Source organism: Copadichromis virginalis, linkage group LG23 (genome assembly GCF_057382275.1).
Source record: "Copadichromis virginalis isolate Kocher_CV1m ecotype Utaka linkage group LG23, C_Virginalis_male_GT1.1, whole genome shotgun sequence".
In the NCBI taxonomy this organism is placed as follows: Eukaryota; Metazoa; Chordata; class Actinopteri; order Cichliformes; family Cichlidae; genus Copadichromis; species Copadichromis virginalis.
The window spans coordinates 51,009,471-51,029,123 of NC_140639.1; the positions used below are offsets into that span (position 1 = coordinate 51,009,471).

At 45.3% G+C, this 19,653-nt stretch overlaps 27 non-coding genes and 1 pseudogene across 27 annotated transcripts; 14 read left to right on the forward strand and 14 right to left on the reverse strand.

Annotated features, from left to right (window-relative positions):
* Positions 1-80: 80 nt before the first annotated feature.
* On the reverse strand, positions 81-199 carry LOC146682121 (5S ribosomal RNA). Its single transcript, XR_014918302.1, has one exon. It is a non-coding gene; the product is annotated as a 5S ribosomal RNA (ribosomal RNA).
* Positions 200-559: 360 nt separating this feature from the next.
* LOC146682122 (5S ribosomal RNA) lies at positions 560-678 on the forward strand. Its single transcript, XR_014918377.1, has one exon. It is a non-coding gene; the product is annotated as a 5S ribosomal RNA (ribosomal RNA).
* An 846-nt stretch (positions 679-1,524) lies between these two features.
* Positions 1,525-1,643, reverse strand: LOC146682123 (5S ribosomal RNA). Its single transcript, XR_014918303.1, has one exon. It is a non-coding gene; the product is annotated as a 5S ribosomal RNA (ribosomal RNA).
* A 360-nt stretch (positions 1,644-2,003) lies between these two features.
* LOC146682124 (5S ribosomal RNA) lies at positions 2,004-2,122 on the forward strand. The gene has a single exon (XR_014918424.1). It is a non-coding gene; the product is annotated as a 5S ribosomal RNA (ribosomal RNA).
* Positions 2,123-2,968: 846 nt separating this feature from the next.
* Positions 2,969-3,087, reverse strand: LOC146682125 (5S ribosomal RNA). Its single transcript, XR_014918304.1, has one exon. It is a non-coding gene; the product is annotated as a 5S ribosomal RNA (ribosomal RNA).
* A 360-nt stretch (positions 3,088-3,447) lies between these two features.
* LOC146682126 (5S ribosomal RNA) lies at positions 3,448-3,566 on the forward strand. Its single transcript, XR_014918378.1, has one exon. It is a non-coding gene; the product is annotated as a 5S ribosomal RNA (ribosomal RNA).
* Positions 3,567-4,412: 846 nt separating this feature from the next.
* LOC146682127 (5S ribosomal RNA) lies at positions 4,413-4,531 on the reverse strand. Its single transcript, XR_014918305.1, has one exon. It is a non-coding gene; the product is annotated as a 5S ribosomal RNA (ribosomal RNA).
* A 360-nt stretch (positions 4,532-4,891) lies between these two features.
* Positions 4,892-5,010, forward strand: LOC146682128 (5S ribosomal RNA). Its single transcript, XR_014918392.1, has one exon. It is a non-coding gene; the product is annotated as a 5S ribosomal RNA (ribosomal RNA).
* An 846-nt stretch (positions 5,011-5,856) lies between these two features.
* On the reverse strand, positions 5,857-5,975 carry LOC146682129 (5S ribosomal RNA). Its single transcript, XR_014918306.1, has one exon. It is a non-coding gene; the product is annotated as a 5S ribosomal RNA (ribosomal RNA).
* A 360-nt stretch (positions 5,976-6,335) lies between these two features.
* LOC146682130 (5S ribosomal RNA) lies at positions 6,336-6,454 on the forward strand (annotated as a pseudogene).
* An 846-nt stretch (positions 6,455-7,300) lies between these two features.
* Positions 7,301-7,419, reverse strand: LOC146682131 (5S ribosomal RNA). Its single transcript, XR_014918308.1, has one exon. It is a non-coding gene; the product is annotated as a 5S ribosomal RNA (ribosomal RNA).
* A 360-nt stretch (positions 7,420-7,779) lies between these two features.
* Positions 7,780-7,898, forward strand: LOC146682132 (5S ribosomal RNA). Its single transcript, XR_014918374.1, has one exon. It is a non-coding gene; the product is annotated as a 5S ribosomal RNA (ribosomal RNA).
* Positions 7,899-8,744: 846 nt separating this feature from the next.
* On the reverse strand, positions 8,745-8,863 carry LOC146682133 (5S ribosomal RNA). The gene has a single exon (XR_014918309.1). It is a non-coding gene; the product is annotated as a 5S ribosomal RNA (ribosomal RNA).
* A 360-nt stretch (positions 8,864-9,223) lies between these two features.
* On the forward strand, positions 9,224-9,342 carry LOC146682134 (5S ribosomal RNA). The gene has a single exon (XR_014918379.1). It is a non-coding gene; the product is annotated as a 5S ribosomal RNA (ribosomal RNA).
* Positions 9,343-10,188: 846 nt separating this feature from the next.
* On the reverse strand, positions 10,189-10,307 carry LOC146682135 (5S ribosomal RNA). The gene has a single exon (XR_014918355.1). It is a non-coding gene; the product is annotated as a 5S ribosomal RNA (ribosomal RNA).
* Positions 10,308-10,667: 360 nt separating this feature from the next.
* Positions 10,668-10,786, forward strand: LOC146682136 (5S ribosomal RNA). Its single transcript, XR_014918431.1, has one exon. It is a non-coding gene; the product is annotated as a 5S ribosomal RNA (ribosomal RNA).
* Positions 10,787-11,632: 846 nt separating this feature from the next.
* LOC146682137 (5S ribosomal RNA) lies at positions 11,633-11,751 on the reverse strand. The gene has a single exon (XR_014918310.1). It is a non-coding gene; the product is annotated as a 5S ribosomal RNA (ribosomal RNA).
* Positions 11,752-12,111: 360 nt separating this feature from the next.
* LOC146682138 (5S ribosomal RNA) lies at positions 12,112-12,230 on the forward strand. Its single transcript, XR_014918375.1, has one exon. It is a non-coding gene; the product is annotated as a 5S ribosomal RNA (ribosomal RNA).
* An 846-nt stretch (positions 12,231-13,076) lies between these two features.
* LOC146682139 (5S ribosomal RNA) lies at positions 13,077-13,195 on the reverse strand. The gene has a single exon (XR_014918311.1). It is a non-coding gene; the product is annotated as a 5S ribosomal RNA (ribosomal RNA).
* Positions 13,196-13,555: 360 nt separating this feature from the next.
* Positions 13,556-13,674, forward strand: LOC146682140 (5S ribosomal RNA). The gene has a single exon (XR_014918380.1). It is a non-coding gene; the product is annotated as a 5S ribosomal RNA (ribosomal RNA).
* An 846-nt stretch (positions 13,675-14,520) lies between these two features.
* LOC146682141 (5S ribosomal RNA) lies at positions 14,521-14,639 on the reverse strand. The gene has a single exon (XR_014918356.1). It is a non-coding gene; the product is annotated as a 5S ribosomal RNA (ribosomal RNA).
* Positions 14,640-14,999: 360 nt separating this feature from the next.
* On the forward strand, positions 15,000-15,118 carry LOC146682142 (5S ribosomal RNA). Its single transcript, XR_014918432.1, has one exon. It is a non-coding gene; the product is annotated as a 5S ribosomal RNA (ribosomal RNA).
* An 846-nt stretch (positions 15,119-15,964) lies between these two features.
* On the reverse strand, positions 15,965-16,083 carry LOC146682143 (5S ribosomal RNA). The gene has a single exon (XR_014918312.1). It is a non-coding gene; the product is annotated as a 5S ribosomal RNA (ribosomal RNA).
* Positions 16,084-16,443: 360 nt separating this feature from the next.
* Positions 16,444-16,562, forward strand: LOC146682144 (5S ribosomal RNA). Its single transcript, XR_014918433.1, has one exon. It is a non-coding gene; the product is annotated as a 5S ribosomal RNA (ribosomal RNA).
* An 846-nt stretch (positions 16,563-17,408) lies between these two features.
* LOC146682145 (5S ribosomal RNA) lies at positions 17,409-17,527 on the reverse strand. The gene has a single exon (XR_014918313.1). It is a non-coding gene; the product is annotated as a 5S ribosomal RNA (ribosomal RNA).
* A 360-nt stretch (positions 17,528-17,887) lies between these two features.
* LOC146682146 (5S ribosomal RNA) lies at positions 17,888-18,006 on the forward strand. The gene has a single exon (XR_014918381.1). It is a non-coding gene; the product is annotated as a 5S ribosomal RNA (ribosomal RNA).
* Positions 18,007-18,852: 846 nt separating this feature from the next.
* On the reverse strand, positions 18,853-18,971 carry LOC146682147 (5S ribosomal RNA). The gene has a single exon (XR_014918314.1). It is a non-coding gene; the product is annotated as a 5S ribosomal RNA (ribosomal RNA).
* A 360-nt stretch (positions 18,972-19,331) lies between these two features.
* LOC146682148 (5S ribosomal RNA) lies at positions 19,332-19,450 on the forward strand. The gene has a single exon (XR_014918425.1). It is a non-coding gene; the product is annotated as a 5S ribosomal RNA (ribosomal RNA).
* The last annotated feature ends 203 nt before the right edge of the window (positions 19,451-19,653 follow it).

Consider the following 19,653-nt stretch of genomic DNA (forward strand, 5'->3'; position numbering starts at 1 on the left):
GTTGTCATGAAGCTTTTCCTGAAGCTGCCTCCACTGAGTGAGCAGCGGCGCCCTCTGCAGTTTGTGTGTGGAAGTGCAAAAGCTTACAGCACCTGGTATTCCCAGGCGGTCTCCCATCCAAGTACTGACCAGGCCCGACCCTGCTTAGCTTCCGAGATCAGACGAGATCGGGCGTGTTCAGGGTGGTATGGCCGTAAGCGAGAGAAGCCCGCTATAAAAGACCTTTTATACTTGGCAAATGTCACGCACTTTAAAATATAGTATTGTGCTAAGCTTCACATGTTACAGGGAAAACATGCAAACCTTTTTTGCGAACTGCAGCTTCAACGCTGAGCTGCAAAAATGCTTTTCCCGCGGTAACGTCACCATAATAACACATGTTCCTTTCTCACAGCACAGTGTTAAAGTGACACAGAGCACACAGTGTGTTAGGACCATTTGGAAGTGCAACATTTTTGTGCTTTGGACAATTCAACTTATATACAGGACATTAAAAAAACATAAGCATGACTGTGTCATCACAGCATGTATAAAGAGGCTGTTTGTGAAGCAGTCCCTCGCTTACGGCCACGCCACCCTGAACACGCCCGATCTCGTCTGATCTCGGAAGCCAAGCTGGGTCGGGCCTGGTCAGTACTTGGATGGGAGACCCCCTGGGAATACCAGGTGCCGTAAGCTTTTGCACTTCAACACACAAATGACAGTTTAAATGTTGAAACGGATGTGAGGCACTCTTTAAGCTCATTTTCCAATAGGATGGTTAGTGAGTCTTGCGCAAAGAGCTCTTCCGCTCATGTAGTAATGTCAAATTCTTCAAGCGTTACATCAATATCTCTGTACATGCACAGAGCACCTGTAGATGTTTTTGTGCAAAGACTCACAATTGTTTATGACGTGAATATTGCAGCATTAAGTATGCATTATAACTGTGTTGTCATGTGCAGCTATTAAAAAAAGTAGAAACTAATCAATATCCTTCACTCTAAATTGTTTATTAAATCCCAATAAATGGGTTACAGTATCTACATGACCCCCGTTGTCGAGGAAGCCTCTCACTTATGGCCATACCAGCCTGTTCTCATCTGATCTCTGAAGCTGAGCAGGGGCGGTCCTGCATAGTAGCGTCACCTTCACCTTGCTCCGTGTTAGAAACTCCATGATATCGTGTTCCCTGCTCAGGGTAGCACACTGATGCGCATTTATTCAGTGCTCTTCGGGACCGCAGTCGGCAGCCAATAAGAGTTCAAACTGGTTGCACATGGGTGTCAGGTTGACACTGCGCCCGCTGCAAACTACAAGGTTAACAAGTTCGTCTCGACTGAGGCCAGACGGACTAGCCACAGAGATTTTGTACATTTACAGAATAAATAAGTTTGTGTATTTCCTAAATATTTTGTTGTTGTTGTTTTTTTGTTTTGCACAAAAGCGAAATGCAATGAGGAGCGTTGTCATGAAGCTTTTCCTGAAGCTGCCTCCACTGAGTGAGCAGCGGCGCCCTCTGCAGTTTGTGTGTGGAAGTGCAAAAGCTTACAGCACCTGGTATTCCCAGGCGGTCTCCCATCCAAGTACTGACCAGGCCCGACCCTGCTTAGCTTCCGAGATCAGACGAGATCGGGCGTGTTCAGGGTGGTATGGCCGTAAGCGAGAGAAGCCCGCTATAAAAGACCTTTTATACTTGGCAAATGTCACGCACTTTAAAATATAGTATTGTGCTAAGCTTCACATGTTACAGGGAAAACATGCAAACCTTTTTTGCGAACTGCAGCTTCAACGCTGAGCTGCAAAAATGCTTTTCCCGCGGTAACGTCACCATAATAACACATGTTCGTTTCTCACAGCACAGTGTTAAAGTGACACAGAGCACACAGTGTGTTAGGACCATTTGGAAGTGCAACATTTTTGTGCTTTGGACAATTCAACTTATATACAGGACATTAAAAAAACATAAGCATGACTGTGTCATCACAGCATGTATAAAGAGGCTGTTTGTGAAGCAGTCCCTCGCTTACGGCCACGCCACCCTGAACACGCCCGATCTCGTATGATCTCGGAAGCCAAGCTGGGTCGGGCCTGGTCAGTACTTGGATGGGAGACCGCCTGGGAATACCAGGTGCCGTAAGCTTTTGCACTTCAACACACAAATGACAGTTTAAATGTTGAAACGGATGTGAGGCACTCTTTAAGCTCATTTTCCAATAGGATGGTTAGTGAGTCTTGCGCAAAGAGCTCTTCCGCTCATGTAGTAATGTCAAATTCTTCAAGCGTTACATCAATATCACTGTACATGCACAGAGCACCTGTAGATGTTTTTGTGCAAAGACTCACAATTGTTTATGACGTGAATATTGCAGCATTAAGTATGCATTATAACTGTGTTGTCATGTGCAGCTATTAAAAAAAGTAGAAACTAATCAATATCCTTCACTCTAAATTGTTTATTAAATCCCAATAAATGGGTTACAGTATCTACATGAACCCCGTTGTCGAGGAAGCCTCTCACTTATGGCCATACCAGCCTGTTCTCATCTGATCTCTGAAGCTGAGCAGGGGCGGTCCTGCATAGTAGCGTCACCTTCACCTTGCTCCATGTTAGAAACTCCATGATATCGTGTTCCCTGCTCAGGGTAGCACACTGATGCGCATTTATTCAGTGCTCTTCGGGACCGCAGTCGGCAGCCAATAAGAGTTCAAACTGGTTGCACATGGGTGTCAGGTTGACACTGCGCCCGCTGCAAACTACAAGGTTAACAAGTTCGTCTCGACTGAGGCCAGACGGACTAGCCACAGAGATTTTGTACATTTACAGAATAAATAAGTTTGTGTATTTCCTAAATATTTTGTTGTTGTTGTTTTTTTGTTTTGCACAAAAGCGAAATGCAATGAGGAGCGTTGTCATGAAGCTTTTCCTGAAGCTGCCTCCACTGAGTGAGCAGCGGCGCCCTCTGCAGTTTGTGTGTGGAAGTGCAAAAGCTTACAGCACCTGGTATTCCCAGGCGGTCTCCCATCCAAGTACTGACCAGGCCCGACCCTGCTTAGCTTCCGAGATCAGACGAGATCGGGCGTGTTCAGGGTGGTATGGCCGTAAGCGTGAGAAGCTGGCTATAAAAGACCTTTTATACTTGGCAAATGTCACGCACTTTAAAATATAGTATTGTGCTAAGCTTCACATGTTACAGGGAAAACATGCAAACCTTTTTTGCGAACTGCAGCTTCAACGCTGAGCTGCAAAAATGCTTTTCCCGCGGTAACGTCACCATAATAACACATGTTCGTTTCTCACAGCACAGTGTTAAAGTGACACAGAGCACACAGTGTGTTAGGACCATTTGGAAGTGCAACATTTTTGTGCTTTGGACAATTCAACTTATATACAGGACATTAAAAAAACATAAGCATGACTGTGTCATCACAGCATGTATAAAGAGGCTGTTTGTGAAGCAGTCCCTCGCTTACGGCCACGCCACCCTGAACACGCCCGATCTCGTCTGATCTCGGAAGCCAAGCTGGGTCGGGCCTGGTCAGTACTTGGATGGGAGACCCCCTGGGAATACCAGGTGCCGTAAGCTTTTGCACTTCAACACACAAATGACAGTTTAAATGTTGAAACGGATGTGAGGCACTCTTTAAGCTCATTTTCCAATAGGATGGTTAGTGAGTCTTGCGCAAAGAGCTCTTCCGCTCATGTAGTAATGTCAAATTCTTCAAGCGTTACATCAATATCACTGTACATGCACAGAGCACCTGTAGATGTTTTTGTGCAAAGACTCACAATTGTTTATGACGTGAATATTGCAGCATTAAGTATGCATTATAACTGTGTTGTCATGTGCAGCTATTAAAAAAAGTAGAAACTAATCAATATCCTTCACTCTAAATTGTTTATTAAATCCCAATAAATGGGTTACAGTATCTACATGACCCCCGTTGTCGAGGAAGCCTCTCACTTATGGCCATACCAGCCTGTTCTCATCTGATCTCTGAAGCTGAGCAGGGGCGGTCCTGCATAGTAGCGTCACCTTCACCTTGCTCCGTGTTAGAAACTCCATGATATCGTGTTCCCTGCTCAGGGTAGCACACTGATGCGCATTTATTCAGTGCTCTTCGGGACCGCAGTCGGCAGCCAATAAGAGTTCAAACTGGTTGCACATGGGTGTCAGGTTGACACTGCGCCCGCTGCAAACTACAAGGTTAACAAGTTCCTCTGGACTGAGGCCAGACGGACTAGCCACAGAGATTTTGTACATTTACAGAATAAATAAGTTTGTGTATTTCCTAAATATTTTGTTGTTGTTGTTTTTTTGTTTTGCACAAAAGCGAAATGCAATGAGGAGCGTTGTCATGAAGCTTTTCCTGAAGCTGCCTCCACTGAGTGAGCAGCGGCGCCCTCTGCAGTTTGTGTGTGGAAGTGCAAAAGCTTACAGCACCTGGTATTCCCAGGCGGTCTCCCATCCAAGTACTGACCAGGCCCGACCCTGCTTAGCTTCCGAGATCAGACGAGATCGGGCGTGTTCAGGGTGGTATGGCCGTAAGCGAGAGAAGCCGGCTATAAAAGACCTTTTATACTTGGCAAATGTCACGCACTTTAAAATATAGTATTGTGCTAAGCTTCACATGTTACAGGGAAAACATGCAAACCTTTTTTGCGAACTGCAGCTTCAACGCTGAGCTGCAAAAATGCTTTTCCCGCGGTAACGTCACCATAATAACACATGTTCCTTTCTCACAGCACAGTGTTAAAGTGACACAGAGCACACAGTGTGTTAGGACCATTTGGAAGTGCAACATTTTTGTGCTTTGGACAATTCAACTTATATACAGGACATTAAAAAAACGTAAGCATGACTGTGTCATCACAGCATGTATAAAGAGGCTGTTTGTGAAGCAGTCCCTCGCTTACGGCCACGCCACCCTGAACACGCCCGATCTCGTCTGATCTCGGAAGCCAAGCTGGGTCGGGCCTGGTCAGTACTTGGATGGGAGACCGCCTGGGAATACCAGGTGCCGTAAGCTTTTGCACTTCAACACACAAATGACAGTTTAAATGTTGAAACGGATGTGAGGCACTCTTTAAGCTCATTTTCCAATAGGATGGTTAGTGAGTCTTGCGCAAAGAGCTCTTCCGCTCATGTAGTAATGTCAAATTCTTCAAGCGTTACATCAATATCTCTGTACATGCACAGAGCACCTGTAGATGTTTTTGTGCAAAGACTCACAATTGTTTATGACGTGAATATTGCAGCATTAAGTATGCATTATAACTGTGTTGTCATGTGCAGCTATTAAAAAAAGTAGAAACTAATCAATATCCTTCACTCTAAATTGTTTTTTAAATCCCAATAAATGGGTTACAGTATCTACATGACCCCCGTTGTCGAGGAAGCCTCTCACTTACGGCCATACCAGCCTGTTCTCATCTGATCTCTGAAGCTGAGCAGGGGCGGTCCTGCATAGTAGCGTCACCTTCACCTTGCTCCGTGTTAGAAACTCCATGATATCGTGTTCCCTGCTCAGGGTAGCACACTGATGCGCATTTATTCAGTGCTCTTCGGGACCGCAGTCGGCAGCCAATAAGAGTTCAAACTGGTTGCACATGGGTGTCAGGTTGACACTGCGCCCGCTGCAAACTACAAGGTTAACAAGTTCGTCTCGACTGAGGCCAGACGGACTAGCCACAGAGATTTTGTACATTTACAGAATAAATAAGTTTGTGTATTTCCTAAATATTTTGTTGTTGTTGTTTTTTTGTTTTGCACAAAAGCGAAATGCAATGAGGAGCGTTGTCATGAAGCTTTTCCTGAAGCTGCCTCCACTGAGTGAGCAGCGGCGCCCTCTGCAGTTTGTGTGTGGAAGTGCAAAAGCTTACAGCACCTGGTATTCCCAGGCGGTCTCCCATCCAAGTACTGACCAGGCCCGACCCTGCTTAGCTTCCGAGATCAGACGAGATCGGGCGTGTTCAGGGTGGTATGGCCGTAAGCGAGAGAAGCCGGCTATAAAAGACCTTTTATACTTGGCAAATGTCACACACTTTAAAATATAGTATTGTGCTAAGCTTCACATGTTACAGGGAAAACATGCAAACCTTTTTTGCGAACTGCAGCTTCAACGCTGAGCTGCAAAAATGCTTTTCCCGCGGTAACGTCACCATAATAACACATGTTCCTTTCTCACAGCACAGTGTTAAAGTGACACAGAGCACACAGTGTGTTAGGACCATTTGGAAGTGCAACATTTTTGTGCTTTGGACAATTCAACTTATATACAGGACATTAAAAAAACGTAAGCATGACTGTGTCATCACAGCATGTATAAAGAGGCTGTTTGTGAAGCAGTCCCTCGCTTACGGCCACGCCACCCTGAACACGCCCGATCTCGTCTGATCTCGGAAGCCAAGCTGGGTCGTGCCTGGTCAGTACTTGGATGGGAGACCGCCTGGGAATACCAGGTGCCGTAAGCTTTTGCACTTCAACACACAAATGACAGTTTAAATGTTGAAACGGATGTGAGGCACTCTTTAAGCTCATTTTCCAATAGGATGGTTAGTGAGTCTTGCGCAAAGAGCTCTTCCGCTCATGTAGTAATGTCAAATTCTTCAAGCGTTACATCAATATCTCTGTACATGCACAGAGCACCTGTAGATGTTTTTGTGCAAAGACTCACAATTGTTTATGACGTGAATATTGCAGCATTAAGTATGCATTATAACTGTGTTGTCATGTGCAGCTATTAAAAAAAGTAGAAACTAATCAATATCCTTCACTCTAAATTGTTTTTTAAATCCCAATAAATGGGTTACAGTATCTACATGAACCCCGTTGTCGAGGAAGCCTCTCACTTATGGCCATACCAGCCTGTTCTCATCTGATCTCTGAAGCTGAGCAGGGGCGGTCCTGCATAGTAGCGTCACCTTCACCTTGCTCCGTGTTAGAAACTCCATGATATCGTGTTCCCTGCTCAGGGTAGCACACTGATGCGCATTTATTCAGTGCTCTTCGGGACCGCAGTCGGCAGCCAATAAGAGTTCAAACTGGTTGCACATGGGTGTCAGGTTGACACTGCGCCTGCTGCAAACTACAAGGTTAACAAGTTCCTCTGGACTGAGGCCAGACGGACTAGCCACAGAGATTTTGTACATTTACAGAATAAATAAGTTTGTGTATTTCCTAAATATTTTGTTGTTGTTGTTTTTTTGTTTTGCACAAAAGCGAAATGCAATGAGGAGCGTTGTCATGAAGCTTTTCCTGAAGCTGCCTCCACTGAGTGAGCAGCGGCGCCCTCTGCAGTTTGTGTGTGGAAGTGCAAAAGCTTACAGCACCTGGTATTCCCAGGCGGTCTCCCATCCAAGTACTGACCAGGCCCGACCCTGCTTAGCTTCCGAGATCAGACGAGATCGGGCGTGTTCAGGGTGGTATGGCCGTAAGCGAGAGAAGCCGGCTATAAAAGACCTTTTATACTTGGCAAATGTCACGCACTTTAAAATATAGTATTGTGCTAAGCTTCACATGTTACAGGGAAAACATGCAAACCTTTTTTGCGAACTGCAGCTTCAACGCTGAGCTGCAAAAATGCTTTTCCCGCGGTAACGTCACCATAATAACACATGTTCCTTTCTCACAGCACAGTGTTAAAGTGACACAGAGCACACAGTGTGTTAGGACCATTTGGAAGTGCAACATTTTTGTGCTTTGGACAATTCAACTTATATACAGGACATTAAAAAAACGTAAGCATGACTGTGTCATCACAGCATGTATAAAGAGGCTGTTTGTGAAGAAGTCCCTCGCTTACGGCCACGCCACCCTGAACACGCCCGATCTCGTCTGATCTCGGAAGCCAAGCTGGGTCGGGCCTGGGCAGTACTTGGATGGGAGACCGCCTGGGAATACCAGGTGCCGTAAGCTTTTGCACTTCAACACACAAATGACAGTTTAAATGTTGAAACGGATGTGAGGCACTCTTTAAGCTCATTTTCCAATAGGATGGTTAGTGAGTCTTGCGCAAAGAGCTCTTCCGCTCATGTAGTAATGTCAAATTCTTCAAGCGTTACATCAATATCTCTGTACATGCACAGAGCACCTGTAGATGTTTTTGTGCAAAGACTCACAATTGTTTATGACGTGAATATTGCAGCATTAAGTATGCATTATAACTGTGTTGTCATGTGCAGCTATTAAAAAAAGTAGAAACTAATCAATATCCTTCACTCTAAATTGTTTTTTAAATCCCAATAAATGGGTTACAGTATCTACATGACCCCCGTTGTCGAGGAAGCCTCTCACTTACGGCCATACCAGCCTGTTCTCATCTGATCTCTGAAGCTGAGCAGGGGCGGTCCTGCATAGTAGCGTCACCTTCACCTTGCTCCGTGTTAGAAACTCCATGATATCGTGTTCCCTGCTCAGGGTAGCACACTGATGCGCATTTATTCAGTGCTCTTCGGGACCGCAGTCGGCAGCCAATAAGAGTTCAAACTGGTTGCACATGGGTGTCAGGTTGACACTGCGCCCGCTGCAAACTACAAGGTTAACAAGTTCGTCTCGACTGAGGCCAGACGGACTAGCCACAGAGATTTTGTACATTTACAGAATAAATAAGTTTGTGTATTTCCTAAATATTTTGTTGTTGTTGTTTTTTTGTTTTGCACAAAAGCGAAATGCAATGAGGAGCGTTGTCATGAAGCTTTTCCTGAAGCTGCCTCCACTGAGTGAGCAGCGGCGCCCTCTGCAGTTTGTGTGTGGAAGTGCAAAAGCTTACAGCACCTGGTATTCCCAGGCGGTCTCCCATCCAAGTACTGACCAGGCCCGACCCTGCTTAGCTTCCGAGATCAGACGAGATCGGGCGTGTTCAGGGTGGTATGGCCGTAAGCGAGAGAAGCCGGCTATAAAAGACCTTTTATACTTGGCAAATGTCACGCACTTTAAAATATAGTATTGTGCTAAGCTTCACATGTTACAGGCAAAACATGCAAACCTTTTTTGCGAACTGCAGCTTCAACGCTGAGCTGCAAAAATGCTTTTCCCGCGGTAACGTCACCATAATAACACATGTTCGTTTCTCACAGCACAGTGTTAAAGTGACACAGAGCACACAGTGTGTTAGGACCATTTGGAAGTGCAACATTTTTGTGCTTTGGACAATTCAACTTATATACAGGACATTAAAAAAACATAAGCATGACTGTGTCATCACAGCATGTATAAAGAGGCTGTTTGTGAAGCAGTCCCTCGCTTACGGCCACGCCACCCTGAACACGCCCGATCTCGTCTGATCTCGGAAGCCAAGCTGGGTCGGGCCTGGTCAGTACTTGGATGGGAGACCCCCTGGGAATACCAGGTGCCGTAAGCTTTTGCACTTCAACACACAAATGACAGTTTAAATGTTGAAACGGATGTGAGGCACTCTTTAAGCTCATTTTCCAATAGGATGGTTAGTGAGTCTTGCGCAAAGAGCTCTTCCGCTCATGTAGTAATGTCAAATTCTTCAAGCGTTACATCAATATCACTGTACATGCACAGAGCACCTGTAGATGTTTTTGTGCAAAGACTCACAATTGTTTATGACGTGAATATTGCAGCATTAAGTATGCATTATAACTGTGTTGTCATGTGCAGCTATTAAAAAAAGTAGAAACTAATCAATATCCTTCACTCTAAATTGTTTATTAAATCCCAATAAATGGGTTACAGTATCTACATGACCCCCGTTGTCGAGGAAGCCTCTCACTTATGGCCATACCAGCCTGTTCTCATCTGATCTCTGAAGCTGAGCAGGGGCGGTCCTGCATAGTAGCGTCACCTTCACCTTGCTCCGTGTTAGAAACTCCATGATATCGTGTTCCCTGCTCAGGGTAGCACACTGATGCGCATTTATTCAGTGCTCTTCGGGACCGCAGTCGGCAGCCAATAAGAGTTCAAACTGGTTGCACATGGGTGTCAGGTTGACACTGCGCCCGCTGCAAACTACAAGGTTAACAAGTTCGTCTCGACTGAGGCCAGACGGACTAGCCACAGAGATTTTGTACATTTACAGAATAAATAAGTTTGTGTATTTCCTAAATATTTTGTTGTTGTTGTTTTTTTGTTTTGCACAAAAGCGAAATGCAATGAGGAGCGTTGTCATGAAGCTTTTCCTGAAGCTGCCTCCACTGAGTGAGCAGCGGCGCCCTCTGCAGTTTGTGTGTGGAAGTGCAAAAGCTTACAGCACCTGGTATTCCCAGGTGCTCTCCCATCCAAGTACTGACCAGGCCCGACCCTGCTTAGCTTCCGAGATCAGACGAGATCGGGCGTGTTCAGGGTGGTATGGCCGTAAGCGAGAGAAGCCGGCTATAAAAGACCTTTTATACTTGGCAAATGTCACGCACTTTAAAATATAGTATTGTGCTAAGCTTCACATGTTACAGGGAAAACATGCAAACCTTTTTTGCGAACTGCAGCTTCAACGCTGAGCTGCAAAAATGCTTTTCCCGCGGTAACGTCACCATAATAACACATGTTCCTTTCTCACAGCACAGTGTTAAAGTGACACAGAGCACACAGTGTGTTAGGACCATTTGGAAGTGCAACATTTTTGTGCTTTGGACAATTCAACTTATATACAGGACATTAAAAAAACGTAAGCATGACTGTGTCATCACAGCATGTATAAAGAGGCTGTTTGTGAAGCAGTCCCTCACTTACGGCCACGCCACCCTGAACACGCCCGATCTCGTCTGATCTCGGAAGCCAAGCTGGGTCGGGCCTGGTCAGTACTTGGATGGGAGACCGCCTGGGAATACCAGGTGCCGTAAGCTTTTGCACTTCAACACACAAATGACAGTTTAAATGTTGAAACGGATGTGAGGCACTCTTTAAGCTCATTTTCCAATAGGATGGTTAGTGAGTCTTGCGCAAAGAGCTCTTCCGCTCATGTAGTAATGTCAAATTCTTCAAGCGTTACATCAATATCACTGTACATGCACAGAGCACCTGTAGATGTTTTTGTGCAAAGACTCACAATTGTTTATGACGTGAATATTGCAGCATTAAGTATGCATTATAACTGTGTTGTCATGTGCAGCTATTAAAAAAAGTAGAAACTAATCAATATCCTTCACTCTAAATTGTTTTTTAAATCCCAATAAATGGGTTACAGTATCTACATGAACCCCGTTGTCGAGGAAGCCTCTCACTTATGGCCATACCAGCCTGTTCTCATCTGATCTCTGAAGCTGAGCAGGGGCGGTCCTGCATAGTAGCGTCACCTTCACCTTGCTCCGTGTTAGAAACTCCATGATATCATGTTCCCTGCTCAGGGTAGCACACTGATGCGCATTTATTCAGTGCTCTTCGGGACCGCAGTCGGCAGCCAATAAGAGTTCAAACTGGTTGCACATGGGTGTCAGGTTGACACTGCGCCTGCTGCAAACTACAAGGTTAACAAGTTCCTCTGGACTGAGGCCAGACGGACTAGCCACAGAGATTTTGTACATTTACAGAATAAATAAGTTTGTGTATTTCCTAAATATTTTGTTGTTGTTGTTTTTTTGTTTTGCACAAAAGCGAAATGCAATGAGGAGCGTTGTCATGAAGCTTTTCCTGAAGCTGCCTCCACTGAGTGAGCAGCGGCGCCCTCTGCAGTTTGTGTGTGGAAGTGCAAAAGCTTACAGCACCTGGTATTCCCAGGCGGTCTCCCATCCAAGTACTGACCAGGCCCGACCCTGCTTAGCTTCCGAGATCAGACGAGATCGGGCGTGTTCAGGGTGGTATGGCCGTAAGCGAGAGAAGCCGGCTATAAAAGACCTTTTATACTTGGCAAATGTCACGCACTTTAAAATATAGTATTGTGCTAAGCTTCACATGTTACAGGGAAAACATGCAAACCTTTTTTGCGAACTGCAGCTTCAACGCTGAGCTGCAAAAATGCTTTTCCCGCGGTAACGTCACCATAATAACACATGTTCCTTTCTCACAGCACAGTGTTAAAGTGACACAGAGCACACAGTGTGTTAGGACCATTTGGAAGTGCAACATTTTTGTGCTTTGGACAATTCAACTTATATACAGGACATTAAAAAAACGTAAGCATGACTGTGTCATCACAGCATGTATAAAGAGGCTGTTTGTGAAGAAGTCCCTCGCTTACGGCCACGCCACCCTGAACACGCCCGATCTCGTCTGATCTCGGAAGCCAAGCTGGGTCGGGCCTGGGCAGTACTTGGATGGGAGACCGCCTGGGAATACCAGGTGCCGTAAGCTTTTGCACTTCAACACACAAATGACAGTTTAAATGTTGAAACGGATGTGAGGCACTCTTTAAGCTCATTTTCCAATAGGATGGTTAGTGAGTCTTGCGCAAAGAGCTCTTCCGCTCATGTAGTAATGTCAAATTCTTCAAGCGTTACATCAATATCTCTGTACATGCACAGAGCACCTGTAGATGTTTTTGTGCAAAGACTCACAATTGTTTATGACGTGAATATTGCAGCATTAAGTATGCATTATAACTGTGTTGTCATGTGCAGCTATTAAAAAAAGTAGAAACTAATCAATATCCTTCACTCTAAATTGTTTTTTAAATCCCAATAAATGGGTTACAGTATCTACATGACCCCCGTTGTCGAGGAAGCCTCTCACTTACGGCCATACCAGCCTGTTCTCATCTGATCTCTGAAGCTGAGCAGGGGCGGTCCTGCATAGTAGCGTCACCTTCACCTTGCTCCGTGTTAGAAACTCCATGATATCGTGTTCCCTGCTCAGGGTAGCACACTGATGCGCATTTATTCAGTGCTCTTCGGGACCGCAGTCGGCAGCCAATAAGAGTTCAAACTGGTTGCACATGGGTGTCAGGTTGACACTGCGCCCGCTGCAAACTACAAGGTTAACAAGTTCGTCTCGACTGAGGCCAGACGGACTAGCCACAGAGATTTTGTACATTTACAGAATAAATAAGTTTGTGTATTTCCTAAATATTTTGTTGTTGTTGTTTTTTTGTTTTGCACAAAAGCGAAATGCAATGAGGAGCGTTGTCATGAAGCTTTTCCTGAAGCTGCCTCCACTGAGTGAGCAGCGGCGCCCTCTGCAGTTTGTGTGTGGAAGTGCAAAAGCTTACAGCACCTGGTATTCCCAGGCGGTCTCCCATCCAAGTACTGACCAGGCCCGACCCTGCTTAGCTTCCGAGATCAGACGAGATCGGGCGTGTTCAGGGTGGTATGGCCGTAAGCGTGAGAAGCTGGCTATAAAAGACCTTTTATACTTGGCAAATGTCACGCACTTTAAAATATAGTATTGTGCTAAGCTTCACATGTTACAGGGAAAACATGCAAACCTTTTTTGCGAACTGCAGCTTCAACGCTGAGCTGCAAAAATGCTTTTCCCGCGGTAACGTCACCATAATAACACATGTTCGTTTCTCACAGCACAGTGTTAAAGTGACACAGAGCACACAGTGTGTTAGGACCATTTGGAAGTGCAACATTTTTGTGCTTTGGACAATTCAACTTATATACAGGACATTAAAAAAACATAAGCATGACTGTGTCATCACAGCATGTATAAAGAGGCTGTTTGTGAAGCAGTCCCTCGCTTACGGCCACGCCACCCTGAACACGCCCGATCTCGTCTGATCTCGGAAGCCAAGCTGGGTCGGGCCTGGTCAGTACTTGGATGGGAGACCCCCTGGGAATACCAGGTGCCGTAAGCTTTTGCACTTCAACACACAAATGACAGTTTAAATGTTGAAACGGATGTGAGGCACTCTTTAAGCTCATTTTCCAATAGGATGGTTAGTGAGTCTTGCGCAAAGAGCTCTTCCGCTCATGTAGTAATGTCAAATTCTTCAAGCGTTACATCAATATCACTGTACATGCACAGAGCACCTGTAGATGTTTTTGTGCAAAGACTCACAATTGTTTATGACGTGAATATTGCAGCATTAAGTATGCATTATAACTGTGTTGTCATGTGCAGCTATTAAAAAAAGTAGAAACTAATCAATATCCTTCACTCTAAATTGTTTATTAAATCCCAATAAATGGGTTACAGTATCTACATGACCCCCGTTGTCGAGGAAGCCTCTCACTTATGGCCATACCAGCCTGTTCTCATCTGATCTCTGAAGCTGAGCAGGGGCGGTCCTGCATAGTAGCGTCACCTTCACCTTGCTCCGTGTTAGAAACTCCATGATATCGTGTTCCCTGCTCAGGGTAGCACACTGATGCGCATTTATTCAGTGCTCTTCGGGACCGCAGTCGGCAGCCAATAAGAGTTCAAACTGGTTGCACATGGGTGTCAGGTTGACACTGCGCCCGCTGCAAACTACAAGGTTAACAAGTTCGTCTCGACTGAGGCCAGACGGACTAGCCACAGAGATTTTGTACATTTACAGAATAAATAAGTTTGTGTATTTCCTAAATATTTTGTTGTTGTTGTTTTTTTGTTTTGCACAAAAGCGAAATGCAATGAGGAGCGTTGTCATGAAGCTTTTCCTGAAGCTGCCTCCACTGAGTGAGCAGCGGCGCCCTCTGCAGTTTGTGTGTGGAAGTGCAAAAGCTTACAGCACCTGGTATTCCCAGGTGCTCTCCCATCCAAGTACTGACCAGGCCCGACCCTGCTTAGCTTCCGAGATCAGACGAGATCGGGCGTGTTCAGGGTGGTATGGCCGTAAGCGAGAGAAGCCGGCTATAAAAGACCTTTTATACTTGGCAAATGTCACGCACTTTAAAATATAGTATTGTGCTAAGCTTCACATGTTACAGGGAAAACATGCAAACCTTTTTTGCGAACTGCAGCTTCAACGCTGAGCTGCAAAAATGCTTTTCCCGCGGTAACGTCACCATAATAACACATGTTCCTTTCTCACAGCACAGTGTTAAAGTGACACAGAGCACACAGTGTGTTAGGACCATTTGGAAGTGCAACATTTTTGTGCTTTGGACAATTCAACTTATATACAGGACATTAAAAAAACGTAAGCATGACTGTGTCATCACAGCATGTATAAAGAGGCTGTTTGTGAAGCAGTCCCTCACTTACGGCCACGCCACCCTGAACACGCCCGATCTCGTCTGATCTCGGAAGCCAAGCTGGGTCGGGCCTGGTCAGTACTTGGATGGGAGACCGCCTGGGAATACCAGGTGCCGTAAGCTTTTGCACTTCAACACACAAATGACAGTTTAAATGTTGAAACGGATGTGAGGCACTCTTTAAGCTCATTTTCCAATAGGATGGTTAGTGAGTCTTGCGCAAAGAGCTCTTCCGCTCATGTAGTAATGTCAAATTCTTCAAGCGTTACATCAATATCACTGTACATGCACAGAGCACCTGTAGATGTTTTTGTGCAAAGACTCACAATTGTTTATGACGTGAATATTGCAGCATTAAGTATGCATTATAACTGTGTTGTCATGTGCAGCTATTAAAAAAAGTAGAAACTAATCAATATCCTTCACTCTAAATTGTTTATTAAATCCCAATAAATGGGTTACAGTATCTACATGACCCCCGTTGTCGAGGAAGCCTCTCACTTATGGCCATACCAGCCTGTTCTCATCTGATCTCTGAAGCTGAGCAGGGGCGGTCCTGCATAGTAGCGTCACCTTCACCTTGCTCCGTGTTAGAAACTCCATGATATCGTGTTCCCTGCTCAGGGTAGCACACTGATGCGCATTTATTCAGTGCTCTTCGGGACCGCAGTCGGCAGCCAATAAGAGTTCAAACTGGTTGCACATGGGTGTCAGGTTGACACTGCGCCCGCTGCAAACTACAAGGTTAACAAGTTCGTCTCGACTGAGGCCAGACGGACTAGCCACAGAGATTTTGTACATTTACAGAATAAATAAGTTTGTGTATTTCCTAAATATTTTGTTGTTGTTGTTTTTTTGTTTTGCACAAAAGCGAAATGCAATGAGGAGCGTTGTCATGAAGCTTTTCCTGAAGCTGCCTCCACTGAGTGAGCAGCGGCGCCCTCTGCAGTTTGTGTGTGGAAGTGCAAAAGCTTACAGCACCTGGTATTCCCAGGCGGTCTCCCATCCAAGTACTGACCAGGCCCGACCCTGCTTAGCTTCCGAGATCAGACGAGATCGGGCGTGTTCAGGGTGGTATGGCCGTAAGCGAGAGAAACCGGCTATAAAAGACCTTTTATACTTGGCAAATGTCACGCACTTTAAAATATAGTATTGTGCTAAGCTTCACATGTTACAGGGAAAACATGCAAACCTTTTTTGCGAACTGCAGCTTCAACGCTGAGCTGCAAAAATGCTTTTCCCGCGGTAACGTCACCATAATAACACATGTTCCTTTCTCACAGCACAGTGTTAAAGTGACACAGAGCACACAGTGTGTTAGGACCATTTGGAAGTGCAACATTTTTGTGCTTTGGACAATTCAACTTATATACAGGACATTAAAAAAACGTAAGCATGACTGTGTCATCACAGCATGTATAAAGAGGCTGTTTGTGAAGCAGTCCCTCACTTACGGCCACGCCACCCTGAACACGCCCGATCTCGTCTGATCTCGGAAGCCAAGCTGGGTCGGGCCTGGTCAGTACTTGGATGGGAGACCGCCTGGGAATACCAGGTGCCGTAAGCTTTTGCACTTCAACACACAAATGACAGTTTAAATGTTGAAACGGATGTGAGGCACTCTTTAAGCTCATTTTCCAATAGGATGGTTAGTGAGTCTTGCGCAAAGAGCTCTTCCGCTCATGTAGTAATGTCAAATTCTTCAAGCGTTACATCAATATCACTGTACATGCACAGAGCACCTGTAGATGTTTTTGTGCAAAGACTCACAATTGTTTATGACGTGAATATTGCAGCATTAAGTATGCATTATAACTGTGTTGTCATGTGCAGCTATTAAAAAAAGTAGAAACTAATCAATATCCTTCACTCTAAATTGTTTATTAAATCCCAATAAATGGGTTACAGTATCTACATGACCCCCGTTGTCGAGGAAGCCTCTCACTTATGGCCATACCAGCCTGTTCTCATCTGATCTCTGAAGCTGAGCAGGGGCGGTCCTGCATAGTAGCGTCACCTTCACCTTGCTCCGTGTTAGAAACTCCATGATATCGTGTTCCCTGCTCAGGGTAGCACACTGATGCGCATTTATTCAGTGCTCTTCGGGACCGCAGTCGGCAGCCAATAAGAGTTCAAACTGGTTGCACATGGGTGTCAGGTTGACACTGCGCCCGCTGCAAACTACAAGGTTAACAAGTTCGTCTCGACTGAGGCCAGACGGACTAGCCACAGAGATTTTGTACATTTACAGAATAAATAAGTTTGTGTATTTCCTAAATATTTTGTTGTTGTTGTTTTTTTGTTTTGCACAAAAGCGAAATGCAATGAGGAGCGTTGTCATGAAGCTTTTCCTGAAGCTGCCTCCACTGAGTGAGCAGCGGCGCCCTCTGCAGTTTGTGTGTGGAAGTGCAAAAGCTTACAGCACCTGGTATTCCCAGGCGGTCTCCCATCCAAGTACTGACCAGGCCCGACCCTGCTTAGCTTCCGAGATCAGACGAGATCGGGCGTGTTCAGGGTGGTATGGCCGTAAGCGAGAGAAGCCCGCTATAAAAGACCTTTTATACTTGGCAAATGTCACGCACTTTAAAATATAGTATTGTGCTAAGCTTCACATGTTACAGGGAAAACATGCAAACCTTTTTTGCGAACTGCAGCTTCAACGCTGAGCTGCAAAAATGCTTTTCCCGCGGTAACGTCACCATAATAACACATGTTCCTTTCTCACAGCACAGTGTTAAAGTGACACAGAGCACACAGTGTGTTAGGACCATTTGGAAGTGCAACATTTTTGTGCTTTGGACAATTCAACTTATATACAGGACATTAAAAAAACATAAGCATGACTGTGTCATCACAGCATGTATAAAGAGGCTGTTTGTGAAGCAGTCCCTCGCTTACGGCCACGCCACCCTGAACACGCCCGATCTCGTCTGATCTCGGAAGCCAAGCTGGGTCGGGCCTGGTCAGTACTTGGATGGGAGACCCCCTGGGAATACCAGGTGCCGTAAGCTTTTGCACTTCAACACACAAATGACAGTTTAAATGTTGAAACGGATGTGAGGCACTCTTTAAGCTCATTTTCCAATAGGATGGTTAGTGAGTCTTGCGCAAAGAGCTCTTCCGCTCATGTAGTAATGTCAAATTCTTCAAGCGTTACATCAATATCTCTGTACATGCACAGAGCACCTGTAGATGTTTTTGTGCAAAGACTCACAATTGTTTATGACGTGAATATTGCAGCATTAAGTATGCATTATAACTGTGTTGTCATGTGCAGCTATTAAAAAAAGTAGAAACTAATCAATATCCTTCACTCTAAATTGTTTATTAAATCCCAATAAATGGGTTACAGTATCTACATGACCCCCGTTGTCGAGGAAGCCTCTCACTTATGGCCATACCAGCCTGTTCTCATCTGATCTCTGAAGCTGAGCAGGGGCGGTCCTGCATAGTAGCGTCACCTTCACCTTGCTCCGTGTTAGAAACTCCATGATATCGTGTTCCCTGCTCAGGGTAGCACACTGATGCGCATTTATTCAGTGCTCTTCGGGACCGCAGTCGGCAGCCAATAAGAGTTCAAACTGGTTGCACATGGGTGTCAGGTTGACACTGCGCCCGCTGCAAACTACAAGGTTAACAAGTTCGTCTCGACTGAGGCCAGACGGACTAGCCACAGAGATTTTGTACATTTACAGAATAAATAAGTTTGTGTATTTCCTAAATATTTTGTTGTTGTTGTTTTTTTGTTTTGCACAAAAGCGAAATGCAATGAGGAGCGTTGTCATGAAGCTTTTCCTGAAGCTGCCTCCACTGAGTGAGCAGCGGCGCCCTCTGCAGTTTGTGTGTGGAAGTGCAAAAGCTTACAGCACCTGGTATTCCCAGGCGGTCTCCCATCCAAGTACTGACCAGGCCCGACCCTGCTTAGCTTCCGAGATCAGACGAGATCGGGCGTGTTCAGGGTGGTATGGCCGTAAGCGAGAGAAGCCCGCTATAAAAGACCTTTTATACTTGGCAAATGTCACGCACTTTAAAATATAGTATTGTGCTAAGCTTCACATGTTACAGGGAAAACATGCAAACCTTTTTTGCGAACTGCAGCTTCAACGCTGAGCTGCAAAAATGCTTTTCCCGCGGTAACGTCACCATAATAACACATGTTCGTTTCTCACAGCACAGTGTTAAAGTGACACAGAGCACACAGTGTGTTAGGACCATTTGGAAGTGCAACATTTTTGTGCTTTGGACAATTCAACTTATATACAGGACATTAAAAAAACATAAGCATGACTGTGTCATCACAGCATGTATAAAGAGGCTGTTTGTGAAGCAGTCCCTCGCTTACGGCCACGCCACCCTGAACACGCCCGATCTCGTATGATCTCGGAAGCCAAGCTGGGTCGGGCCTGGTCAGTACTTGGATGGGAGACCGCCTGGGAATACCAGGTGCCGTAAGCTTTTGCACTTCAACACACAAATGACAGTTTAAATGTTGAAACGGATGTGAGGCACTCTTTAAGCTCATTTTCCAATAGGATGGTTAGTGAGTCTTGCGCAAAGAGCTCTTCCGCTCATGTAGTAATGTCAAATTCTTCAAGCGTTACATCAATATCACTGTACATGCACAGAGCACCTGTAGATGTTTTTGTGCAAAGACTCAC